General features: G+C 44.1%; 1 protein-coding gene across 1 annotated transcript in view; it reads left to right on the top strand.

Annotated features, from left to right (window-relative positions):
* The window catches only part of SLC35F1 (solute carrier family 35 member F1), a 1,996,989-nt gene that overhangs the window by 1,105,526 nt on the left and 879,153 nt on the right, over nucleotides 1-12,310 (top strand). The gene's annotated exons all lie outside the window — the stretch shown is intronic.

Here is a 12,310-nt window from a genome sequence, read left to right as displayed (position 1 = left end):
ATCAAAGTCTTGGGTCTTGCGTCGGTTGCTGTCTCATCTTCTGTGACGTCAGGTAGTCAGGGGTATAAAGCATGCAGCCAACGCCATTACATCAGTCTTTCTTGCTGTGCGGTGCCTGAAGCAGAAGCGGTTCACAAGTGCCGGTCGGCCGACTCCTGAAATTTTCGTTTTCGTGTTTCAGAACCGAAGTCTTCAACTAAAGCAGAGTACCCTGTTGGGGAAACTTTTTCTTGCTCTAAACCAATGTCAGTAAAAGTTAATAATTGTATTTCTTGTGGAAAGCAAATACCTCATAAAGATTTTAATTCTTACTGTATACCTTGCCTATGCCCTGACCACGATGTACCTTGCTGTTTGTTTTGTGCCTTATTTAAACAACAAACTATTCACCGTCAGTACATTTTTACTTCCAAATATTTTGGTACTCGGTTCAATTATCCAGATAAGTCTTCGGTAAGCCACCCGAATACCGACATTCTGAAAAAATGCAAAGATAAAGACAGAGACAGGCCACCTAGGTCCAAAGCTGCAGACGACGCTTCTCCTAAGCTACTCACCAGTTCGCCGGTACTCAGTGAGATGCTTTCGCAGCCCCTGATACCCGCTACTTCAGATTCACAGGTTTCTACTGAGACCCATTCGGAGTCCGGTATGCCGCCAGACACTTCAACTGTGGAACCTGTGGATGTCACTACCTTGGATGGGTCCGGAGCCACTGTGCAGGCACCGGCTTCTGAGGGTGTATTCAGGCCTACTGACTTGCATATTAAACTAACGCCATCTTCTTCTTCTAAGCCTAAAACTCGAACCATGCCTAGGAAATTGATGCCCAGACCGCATGGTTAGGCCTCTATGCCTAAAAAACAAATTATAAGAATGGCTGAAGACCTTATTACTTTAATCAGGGGAAGCCAACCTTCCCCCTCTAAGAGACCTAGGACTTAATTTGCTTATGATACTTCCGACCAGGATTCTGAAATTTCTGTCTCCTCTGATGACCAGGATTTACCCTTTTCTACCTATGAGGATTCTGATGCAGAGGACTCTATTCCCTCTGCTTCTCTCCCAGAGGATTTTTCTTTTGGTGAAACCTTGCATACTCTTAGGGAGCATTTTCACTGGGAAAGCCAGGATTACTCTGATTCTAAAAAGAGGCTTAGAGATTTCTTACTCCTACCCCAACACAGGCCTTTAGCTATCCCTCTTGTTCTGGACATTGTTGACGATGCCTTTTTCGGAATCTAGCTTGGCCTCTGACTCTTTACCTCCTACTCCCAGAAAACCTTATAGATATTACAGGGTTCCCGGTTCTCACAAGTTCCTTTTTAAAAATCCTACTGTGGACCCTGAGACCATTTCACAGGGACCCAAGGGCATTAAGGCTACTACTGTCAAAAATCCTGCCCCCTCTGATAGAGATTCCAGGGCCCTGGATAGATGGAGTAAGAAGGTATACACCTCTGCAACCTTGGCTATCAGGGCCTTAAATTGCCAGTTTCATATGTTAAAGTATCAGCAGCATATTATTGGATTGCTTAAACAGAAAATTATGTTGATTCCTGATTGTGCTGAAAATAAGGATTACAGGATTTAATGCATTCTGCTGAACAAGTTGGAAAACATACTTTGCAATGTGGTTTTTATTCACTAGAGGCAACTTGCAGGGCTGCTGTCACCGGGTCTGTACTTAGAAGGCATGCTTGGCTTAAGGAGCAATCTTTGCCAGATCATGTTAAAACTAAATTGCTGGAAGCTCCCTTAAATCAGGACCACCTGTTCGGCGAGAAAGCAGAAGCTAAATCTATGCAAACTGTTAAAGATTTCTTACAACTGCAGCCTCCTAGATTTAGTAGGCATTGGCCCTCAAAAAATTAGTCCTTTCCTGCCTCTTCCAGGTCTTCTCAGTTCAAACCCAGAACCAGCAGAACACCCAGGCTTCAGTCCCAGAGTACACACAGGACTAAGCAGTGGGGGGCTCACACTTCCAAATCAGGGAGTAGTAAGACTTCCCCCTATGGTAAGCTGTCTCAATGACTTAACTTTAGAACTTCCAAGCACTTCTCAACTGACTGCTCCTTTAGGGGGAAAGATTGCTTTGCAAGCAAAAAACTGGGAACTCATTACCCAGGACAAATGGGTTTTAAACATAGTTTCCCAAGGATACAGATTTCACTTCCACACATTACCAACCCCAAACGGTTGGCCAGATCTACCCATAAATCAGTAGGAAGAGGCTCAGAAGCAAGTACACTCTCTCTCTTAAGATTAAAGGCTATTCAGACTGTACCAGAAGAGGAAAAGGGGCACGTTTTTTACTCAAGACTTTTCCTGGTATCCAGAAAAGACAGCTCATGGCATCCCATCCTGGACCTGTCTATCCTAAACACCTTTTTGGTGATTCCAAAATTCATGATGTTAACTCTTCACCAGTTGCTTCCCATGATAGGCAAAGATGCCTGGTTGGCAGCACTGGATTTGCAGGAAGCCTACCTGCCCTTTGGCTTATCTACTGCGCCCAGGGTATTCACAAAGTGCCTAGCTCTAGTCATTGCATTTTGCAGGCAAAGAAATATTCAAATATACCTATACCTGGACGATTGTCTAATTCAGGCAGAAAGCCAAGACATACTTCTGAATCATCTGGCATTTGTACAAAAGGTGTTAACCTGTCTGTGGTACACCATAAACGAAAAGAAATCACAGCTGGTACCCTTTCAACAAATTATATTCCTGGGAGCAAGATTGAATGCAACTTCCCAGATGGCTTTCCTCACGCCAGAGAAACAAATTCATTTGACAACTTACTTCAAACTATTGGCCACAAAAACCCTGCTATATACAAGGCAAACACTGCAAGCCTTGGGGTTCATGGCCTCATGCATTTTACTAATTCCATATGCAAGACTGCATATGAAGAAACTACAGTGATATCTAAAAAGCCTATGGTGTCAACATTCTCAGGATGTGGAAGCAATGATTCCTATCATACCTTGCCTACAGTTAGAATTCCTTTGGTGGGCAGAGGCATGCCACCAAAACAAGGGACTACCATTCACTCTACCCCCTGCCACCCAAACCCTAACAGATGCATCAGACTATGCATGGGGGGCTCACCTGGCAGGGAAGTGCATTCAGGACAAATGGAACCCAAGTCAAATGCACCTGCATATCAATCAAAAAGAAATGTTAGCTGTACAGAATGCTCTGACAGCCTCCAAGGACCCATTCTTCCAGGATAATTAATGGTAAAGACGGACAACACCACTGTTATGTGGTACATAAACAAGCAGGGGGGTACCCATTCTTACTCCCTCTGCAGACTAGCCATGGCATTGTGGAACACAGCCTTGAGCTACCAAGTTCATCTACAGTCTCAATTCCTGCCAGGAAAACTAAATACACTGGCAGACGAACTAAGCAGAAATCTCATGGACCCACACGAGTGGAAACTGGAACCAAAGATTTTTAACATGTTGATCAACAAATGGGGGATCCGAGATTTAGACCTGTTTGCCTCCCCCTAGAACTACCAGTTGGACAAATTTTGCACAAGGACTCCCCACAAACAAGCTTGGAAAGTGGATACTCTGTCCTTCAGCTGGAAAAATCTATCAGTTTATGCTTTTCCTCCTCTGCCTCTCCTCTCCAAAGTGCTACTAAAGATCAAACAGGGCAAACCAAGGATTATACTGATTGCACTAGAATGGCCATGCCAGTACTGGTACCCCCTCTTGTGTAGTGTGTCACAGCTGGCCCCATGGCACCTACCTCAGACCCCTACCCTGCTGTCTCAACAGGAAAGCCAGATTCTGCACCCCCAGCTTCAAACCCTGAACCTGGCAGCCTGGCTAATTACCTAAACTCCCCGTTACCATCCCTCAATAAACAAGTGTTGGATGTCATTTTGGAGGCAAGGAGGCCTAGTACTAGAAAATCTTATTCTGAAAAATGGAAAAGATTCTGTGCCTGGAACCAATCTCAGGGGATGAGCATAGCAGCACCCAATTTACCTCAGATTCTTCAATACTTAATTGAGATGCTTCACAAGGGCCTTTCCTTTTCCTCCATCAAAATTCACGCCTCAGCCATTTCAGCTCATTACAACACAGAACCACCCCTCTTTTCTCACACACTGCTCAAGCAGTTCCTCAAGAGGGGCCAAAAACATAAGACCACCCAGGAGAGCCCCAACTCCTGCCTGGGACCTTAATTTTGTATTGGAGATACTCACTCTTCCTCCTTTTGAGCCAGCTGCAACTGCAGAGTTAAAATTCCTTTCTTGGAAAACAGCTTTCCTTTTAGTAATCACTTCAGCAAGAAGGGTATCTGAATTACAGGCCCTTATGGCAGTGGAGCCTTGCATCATCTTTCATGTGGACAGGGTGTCCCTCAGGACCAATCCCTCTTTCATGCCCAAGGTGGTATCCAGTGTGTGGCTCTTAATCAGTCCATTCATTTGCCAACCATATTTTCTAATCCACAGAACAAAGGGGAACAGATTCTGCACTCCTTAGATGTGCACAGACAACTTAGATTTTACTTGGACAGGACTAAACCTCAAAGGAAATCTGAACAACTGCTGATGGCATTTGCTGCAGGGGCAGAGGGGAAGGCTATTTCAAAGCAAACCATTTCTAAATGGATAGGCCATTGCATTCATTTCTGCTATAAGCACCATGGAAAATCTATCCCACAGGGGATTAGACCCCATTCAACCAGGGCTGCAGACATCCTAGAAGCTGCTACCTGGAGTTCTGTACATACTTTCACCAAGCATTACCATTTTTCAGTTTTCTCCAAATCCAGAGCTGGCTTTGCCACTGCAGTCTTGCAGGGCCTTATAGCTGGTCCTAATGCTATCTGAATTCCTCCTCCAATCCTTAGCTTTGGGAATCTACCCAAATGTGATGACTGCAACAGTGAAACATGAAGAACATAGTACAATTGTGTACACTTACCATAAATGTAGATGTTCGAGTATATTCACTGCTGCAGTCCTGGTTACCCTCCCTCCATCCCCCTGACTTCTTTTGGCTATACCTCTGTTCTCATTACTATACATAAAAGCTTTTTGGTGTATTTGCTTTTTTTGTTGGAGGTATAACCTTGTGTGTGTGCGTGTATATATATATATATATATATATATATTTATATATTTAATTGCTTCCCATTAAGGGGGACACCTGACATCTGGGACAAGAAAAACTGATGTAATGGCATCGGCTGCATGCTTTATACCCCTGACTACCTGAAGTCACAGAAGATGAGACAGCAACCAACGCAGGACACAAGACTTTCATAATCAGGCCGACTGAGGGCTACTGCAAGCAGATAACCCAAATGCGATGACTGCAACAGTGAATGCACTCGAACATCTACATTTATGGTATATGTACACAACTATAGTTTCTTGGCCCTCTACTCATTAATCTGTTTATTAGCAACTTTCACCACTCCATCCCAGAGTCATCTGTCATTCAATATGCAGATGACTCGACTATCATCTGCTCAGCCTTCTCACCCTCCGAGCTCTTAGCAAAAACCCAATTAGTCTTCTCCAAAACCGAAACCTGGATGCAGCCCAATCACTTAACCTTGATTGCAAATAAAACCAAACTAATTATCTTTTCCCCTACCAAAACCTCAAGTATTGATAAAACATCATTTGCCATACAAAGCCAGAACAACACCCCCCTCAAAATCAACCCCACCACCAAGCTTCTCATCATCATCATTGATGATGAACTAAAATTTGACACCCACATCCACTCCGCAATCAAAAAACCCTACCAAAAGATAGGTCTCCTGTACAGACACAACTGCTTCCTCAGCCCCTTTACCCATCAAACCCTAGTATCCACTTTCTTGTTCCCCTCCCTGATGTATGGTGCCCCTCTGTTCACAAATCTCCACATCGGCTTATGAACCAAACTTGAATCCTGCTACCACAAAATCTGCAAATTTGCAACCGATTCAAAAAACTCATCCCACCACTGCCACTCCCTCCTCACCCTCAATTGGCTTGAACTCTCCAATTACCTCGGTTACCTACAACTCACCATTGCCCACAAGCTTATCTTTAAACCAGCTAACTGCACATCTCTCGCTACATCCTTAAAACCCTATATAGCCAACCGCCAACAGATCCACAAACCAAAATCTCCTTCAGGTCCATAAACCGTCTCGTCCTCCTGGCCAGCTACTTCTCTCCTACTCCATACACAAACAATGGAACTCTCCACCCCCCACCTTTGCCGCCTTCCTAACCATACCGATTTCAAATCCCAGCTACTATCTCATCTATTAGCCAAATGGGAATGCCCATGCCACGCTCCAACATAAACCCCTCGCCAACCACTCTCTTTCTACCCAGCTCCATAAGAATCTCGCCCCTGCCGGGGGCTGATTTTCTCTATGCTATCTAATGTACCTTACTTCCATAACTATCTTCTGGTACTCTCTCCATGCAAAATGGTCCACCTAACCTGCAAAGGACTAGTAGCTACTTGTTTATATGTTAACTTACAAAGAGCTTATTTGACAAAAATGTCTTTCTGCATGTAATCAGTTTTACCTACCTATAATCAGCTAGTCACCTTGTATTTAAATGTTAACTCACTAGAGCTTATTACATAATGTATTACACATCTGAAATGTTTTTAAATTGTTCTGTACGAATCTTTGTTTTTCCTTTGTAAGATATACTATGTAACTTTAATATGTTGGAGCTTTTCTCCCCAGGCCTCCACTGAAAACAGGCTCTTTATGGCCCAGTGGACTTCCCCGGTCATCAAACTTAAATAAATAAATAAAATAAATATCTTTACTTCTTCCATATCTTATGTATGTATGAACTGGTTTCCTGTTATGCTCAATATCTTTTATATAAATTTTCTTCTAATTTTTCTTGATATTGTCTCACACTACGATTAATTTGTTTGCCCGGCTTGTTTATCTCAGATGTTCATCGTGTTACCCTGCTGCAGTCATCACACTTGGGTTATCCTGCCGTCAGGCGGTCCCGCAGTCGGCCCGAATTCCAAAGTCTTGGTCCAGCGTCAGTTGCTGTCGCTTCTTCCCTGACGTCAGTGCACCAGGGGTATATAAGAGGCATCCAACGCCATTTTCTGCAGTCTTTCTTGCCGCACGGTGCCCGAAGCAGAAGCAGTTCACAAGTGCAGGTCGGCCGACACCTGAGATTTTTGATTTGAATTTCAGTCCGAAGTCTTCAATAAAGCTAAGTACCCCATTGGGGAACATTTTCTTGCCTCAGTCCGATGTCATCAAAGGTTAACAATTGCATTTCTTGTGGGAAGCAAACACCTCATAAGGACTTCCATTCCTATTGTATTCCTTGCCTAGGCCCAGACCACAACGTCACAGGTTGTCGGTTTTGCGCTAGGTTTAATAAACGAACTATCAAATGCAGTTTTGACTTCACACGGCATTTCTTTGGTAGGAAATTTAATTATATCATGCCGTCGGAGCAGCCGACGACCGCCATACATAAAAAATGCAAGGATAAGGACAGGCAGCCTAGGAACAAGCCAGACTCCGAGGCCTCAGCTGGGCCTGTCGCCAGTTCTCTGGTTTTCAGTGAGGCACCTACGCAGCCCCTGATGACCGCAGAACTGGAACCCCAGCAGCTGTGGATTCCCAAGCGGAGCCTACTAGGCCGACGCAGCTATCTACCGACATCGGAGCAGAAGTAGACACCGGTGCAGTGGAAACACCTTCGGTTGCAGAAGGTGCCTTCAGACTGACTACACTCACCATTAAATCTTATGCTAAGCTTAAAACTCCTTTAAAACCTAAGAAAACTGTACATCAGTCTACAGTTCAAGGCCCCATGCCTAAGAAACAGATGCTTAAGATGGCTGAAGATTTGATTACCCTTATCAGTGGTTTCCACCCCCCTCCTGATAAAAGACCAAGACAAGAGGAGGATTATGCATCCTCTGACCAGGTTTCACTCTCCTCAGATTCCTCTGAGGAACAGGATTACACTTTTCCACCTTATGAAGACTCTGATGTTGAAGACTCTATTCCCTCAGCATCTCCCCCCTGAAGACTACTCCTTTGGGGAAACTTTACATACCATGAGGGAACATTTCCACTGGGAAGGCTAGGATTACTCAGATTCTAAGAAAAGGCTCCAAGAGTTCCTTTTACTACCCCAGCACAGACCTCTTGCTATCCCTCCTGTTTTAGATATTGTGGATGATGTTTACTTGGAGTCTAGTTTAAATCCAGATTCTCTACCTTCTGTTCCAGCCAAACCAGACAGATACTACAGAGTACCTGATTCACACAAATTCCTTTATAAAAGCCCTGTAGCTGACCCAGAAACAATTTCCCAGGGTCCTAAGGGAGCAAAAGCTTCTATGGCTAAAACTCCTGTGCCTTCTGAAAGGGATTCCAGAGCCCTAGATAGATGGGGAAAGAAAATATACACCTCAGCAACTCTGGCTATGAGAGCATTAAATTGCCAGCTTCACATGTTGAAATATTAGCTATTCCTAATGTCTCAGTTAAAACAAAAAATGAGCACACATGCAGAACAGTTTGAATTCAAGGAAATGCAGGATCTGTTGCATGTAGCTGAACAGGTGGGCAAACATACTTTACAATGCGGATTTGATTCATTGGAAGCTTCCTGTAGAGCAGCTGTTACTGGCTCTGTCATAAGTAGACATGCTTGGTTAAAAGAACAAACCCTCCCTGACCATGTTAAAGCAAAATTATTGGATGCACCTTTGCAGCAGGATGTATTATTTGGTGTCAAAGCAGAAGAGGTTTTAAAGAAAGTGGAGGATAAGGCAAAGTCTATGCAAACGGTCAAGGATTTTTTGCAGGTACAACCCCCTCGTTTCAGCAGAAATTGACCAACAAAAACCTGGTCCTTTCCAGCTTCAGACAGATCACAGAGGGGTAAATACAGATGCCCAAGGAGCAGAGGTCAGTCACAGGGCCCTTACAAACCTCACCAATGGGGTTCTGCTACCCAGAAAAAAGGAGAAGACAGGCCCCAAGCTAGCAGAAGACAAACACAATGATTCTATCCTCAAACCACCAAGCAAATCTCTCCTGGCAGCTCCCTTGGGAGGAAAAGTAGCATTTTTTGCAGACAACTGGCACATCATCACAAAAGACAAATGGGTTCTAAACATTGTCTCTCAAGGATACAGATTCCACTTTCATACCTTACCAAGGATCAAAGGAATGCCGAACCTGCCACCAAATCAATGGGCAGAGGCACAAAAACAAATTACAGCTCTCATGGGCATGAGAGCCATTCAACAGGTACCTACACAGGAGCAAGGACAAGGATTTTACTCAAGACTCTCCTTAGTCCCAAGAAAGGACAAAGCATGGAGACCCATTCTGGATCTTTCAATTCTGAACACCTATCTGCAAGTACCAAAATTCAAGATGCTAACACTACAGCAGCTTCTTCCCATGCTGGGCAAGAATGCTTGGCTAGTAACGTTGGACCTCAAGGAGGCATACCTGCATGTCCCTATCAGACAAAATTGCAGAAGATACCTCCGCTTCATTGCAGGTTCAACGCATTATCAATTCTCTGCACTGCCCTTTGGCTTATCTACTGCACCCAGGGTCTTCACAAAATGCTTGGCACCAGTAATTGCATACTGCAGACAGAAGGATTCAAATATACCCATACCTGGACTACTGCCTCATCCAAGCAGAAAGCAAGGACATTCTTTTAAAGCATCTGGCATTTGTCAAACACACCTTCTAAGTTGCCTAGGGTACACAGTAAATGAAAAGAAATCAAAACTAGTGCCCTCACAAAACATAATATTCCTGGGTGACAGCTTGAATACAACGGCCCAGATGGCTTATCTCACACCAGACAAACAACGACAGCTGATTCAATATTTCAAAATAATGGCAACAAAGACCCAACTCCCTGCAAGAAAAATTCTGCAGGCCTTGGGATTCATGGCATCTTGCATACTACTAATACCCTGCATATGAGGAAATTACAATGGCACCTGAAAAGTGTATGGACTCAGCACAGCCACAGCTTGGAAACAATGATACCACTCATTCCCTGCCTTCAACAGGAGTTTCTATGGTGGGCACAGGCATGTCACCTCAACAAGGGTCAGCCTTTCACCTTACCCACAGCCAGGAAAACTATGACAACAGATGCATCGGACTATGCCTGGGGAGCACACATGGCAGGGCAGTGAATTCAGGGCAAATGGACTTCAGATCAGAGGCATCTGCATATCAATCAAAAAGAAATGCTAGCAGTACAGAATGCCCTAACAGCTTTCAAGGACCTTCTACACCCAGGACAACTAATAATAAAGACAGACAATACCACAGTAATGTGGTACATAAACAAGCAAGGGGGCACACATTCCTACCCTCTATGCAGGCAAGCAATGACCTTGTGGAACACTGCAGTCTTACCCGGTTCAATTACAAGCACAAGTCCTGCCAGGAAAGAAAAACACATTGGCAGACTGCCTAAGCAGAAACATCATGGATCCACATGAATGGAAACTAGATCCACAAGTATTTGCAATGATAGCTCAAAAATGGGGACGCCCAGACATAGATCTGGTTGCAAGCCCCCACAACCACCAACTTCAAAAATTTTGCACAAGGACCTTCCATCCATTAGCTTGGAAAGTGGACGCCCTCTCATTCAGTTGGAAAACATCAACAGTGTATGCCTTCCCTCCACTGCCTCTTCTAGCAAAGGTACTGCTGAAAGTCAGACTAGAGAGGCCACAAATGATACTTGTTGCACCAGACTGGCCACGCCAGCATTGGTATCCAATCTTAAGGAACATGGCCCACGGCGCACCATGGATTTTGCCACAAATTCCTCACCTGCTCACCCAGCGAGACAATCCGATTCTACACAGCCAGCTCAAGACTTTAAACCTAGCTGCATGGCAAATTACCTAAACAACCAGCCAACACCTTTATCCAAAGCTGTTATGGATGTCAACTGGAGGCCAGGAGGCCCAGCACCGGGAAAACCTATTCAGGCAAATGGAAAAGATTTTGAGCCTGGAACCAGGCTAAAGGCCTAAATCCCCTTGATCCAAACATCCCTCAGATTCTACAATATTTAACTGAGATGTTACACAAAGGACTTTCCTTTTCATCTGTTAAGATCCACGCCTCAGCAATTTCAGCTCATTACAGCACGGATCCTCCTTTATTCTCACATCCACTCCTAAGACAGTACCTCAGAGGGGCTAAGAACTTAAGACCGCCAAGGAGAGCTCCAACACCTACTTGGGATCTCAACTTTGCTCTGGAAAAGCTTACACTGCTGCCCTTTGAACCAGCTTTTTCAGCTGATTTAAAATTTCTTTCATGGAAAACTGCCCTACTACTAGCAATAATCTCAGCTAGAAGAGTCTCAGAGCTACAGGCACTAATGGCAGTGGAGCCCTTCCTCATTTTTCATCAAGACAGAGTCTCTCTACGAACTAACTCTTCCTTTATGCCAAAGGTGGTATTCAGTGTGGCCCTAAACCAAACCATTCACTTGCCCACCTTCTTCCCAAATCCCCAGAACAAAGGAGAAAGACTCCTGCACTCTTTGGACATTCACAGGCAATTACGTTACTACTTGGATAAAACTAAGGCTCTCAGAAAAACTGACCAGGTCTTTGTATCCTATGCTACTGGATCACAAGGAAAAGCTATCTCAAAACAGACCATTTCTAAATGGATAGGGCATTGCATACGTTTCTGCTACTCACATCATGGGAAACCAGTACCTGCTAACATAAGGTCCCATTCCACCAGGGCTAAAGCTACATCAGCAGCCTTTCTCAGGGGAGTGCCAACCAAGGATATTCTGGAAGCTGCAACTTGGAGTTCAGTGCACACCTTCACCAAACACTATCACCTACCTCTATACTCTAAGACTAGAGCTGGCTTTCCCACTGCAGTTTTGCAGAGCCTATTAGCTTCTTCTAACCCTGTTTGACTCCACCTCCCATCCTTAGCTTTGGGATTCAACCCAAGTGTGATGACTGCAGCAGGGTAACATGATGAACATAGTACAGTTTTGTACTCACCATAAATGTAGATGTTCGAGTGTTCACCCTTCTGCAGTCCAGGTTACCCTCCCTCCATCCCCTCTGAAACAGCTGAATTTCTCTCTACCACTCTATCCTATACTGCCTCTGTGTTGTATTTGCTTGTACCTAAGGGTTTTGTTTTATTTTTATATAGCTATATGTATATATATATATATATATATATATATATATATATATATATATATATACACACATATATATATATA

The sequence above is a fragment of the Protopterus annectens genome, chromosome 1.part1, assembly GCF_019279795.1.
Source record: "Protopterus annectens isolate FY-2018-M chromosome 1.part1, PAN1.0, whole genome shotgun sequence".
NCBI classification, from domain to species: domain Eukaryota; kingdom Metazoa; phylum Chordata; order Ceratodontiformes; family Protopteridae; genus Protopterus; species Protopterus annectens.
Note: the sequence above shows the minus strand (reverse complement) of the source record. Positions and strands in the feature narration are given on the sequence as shown.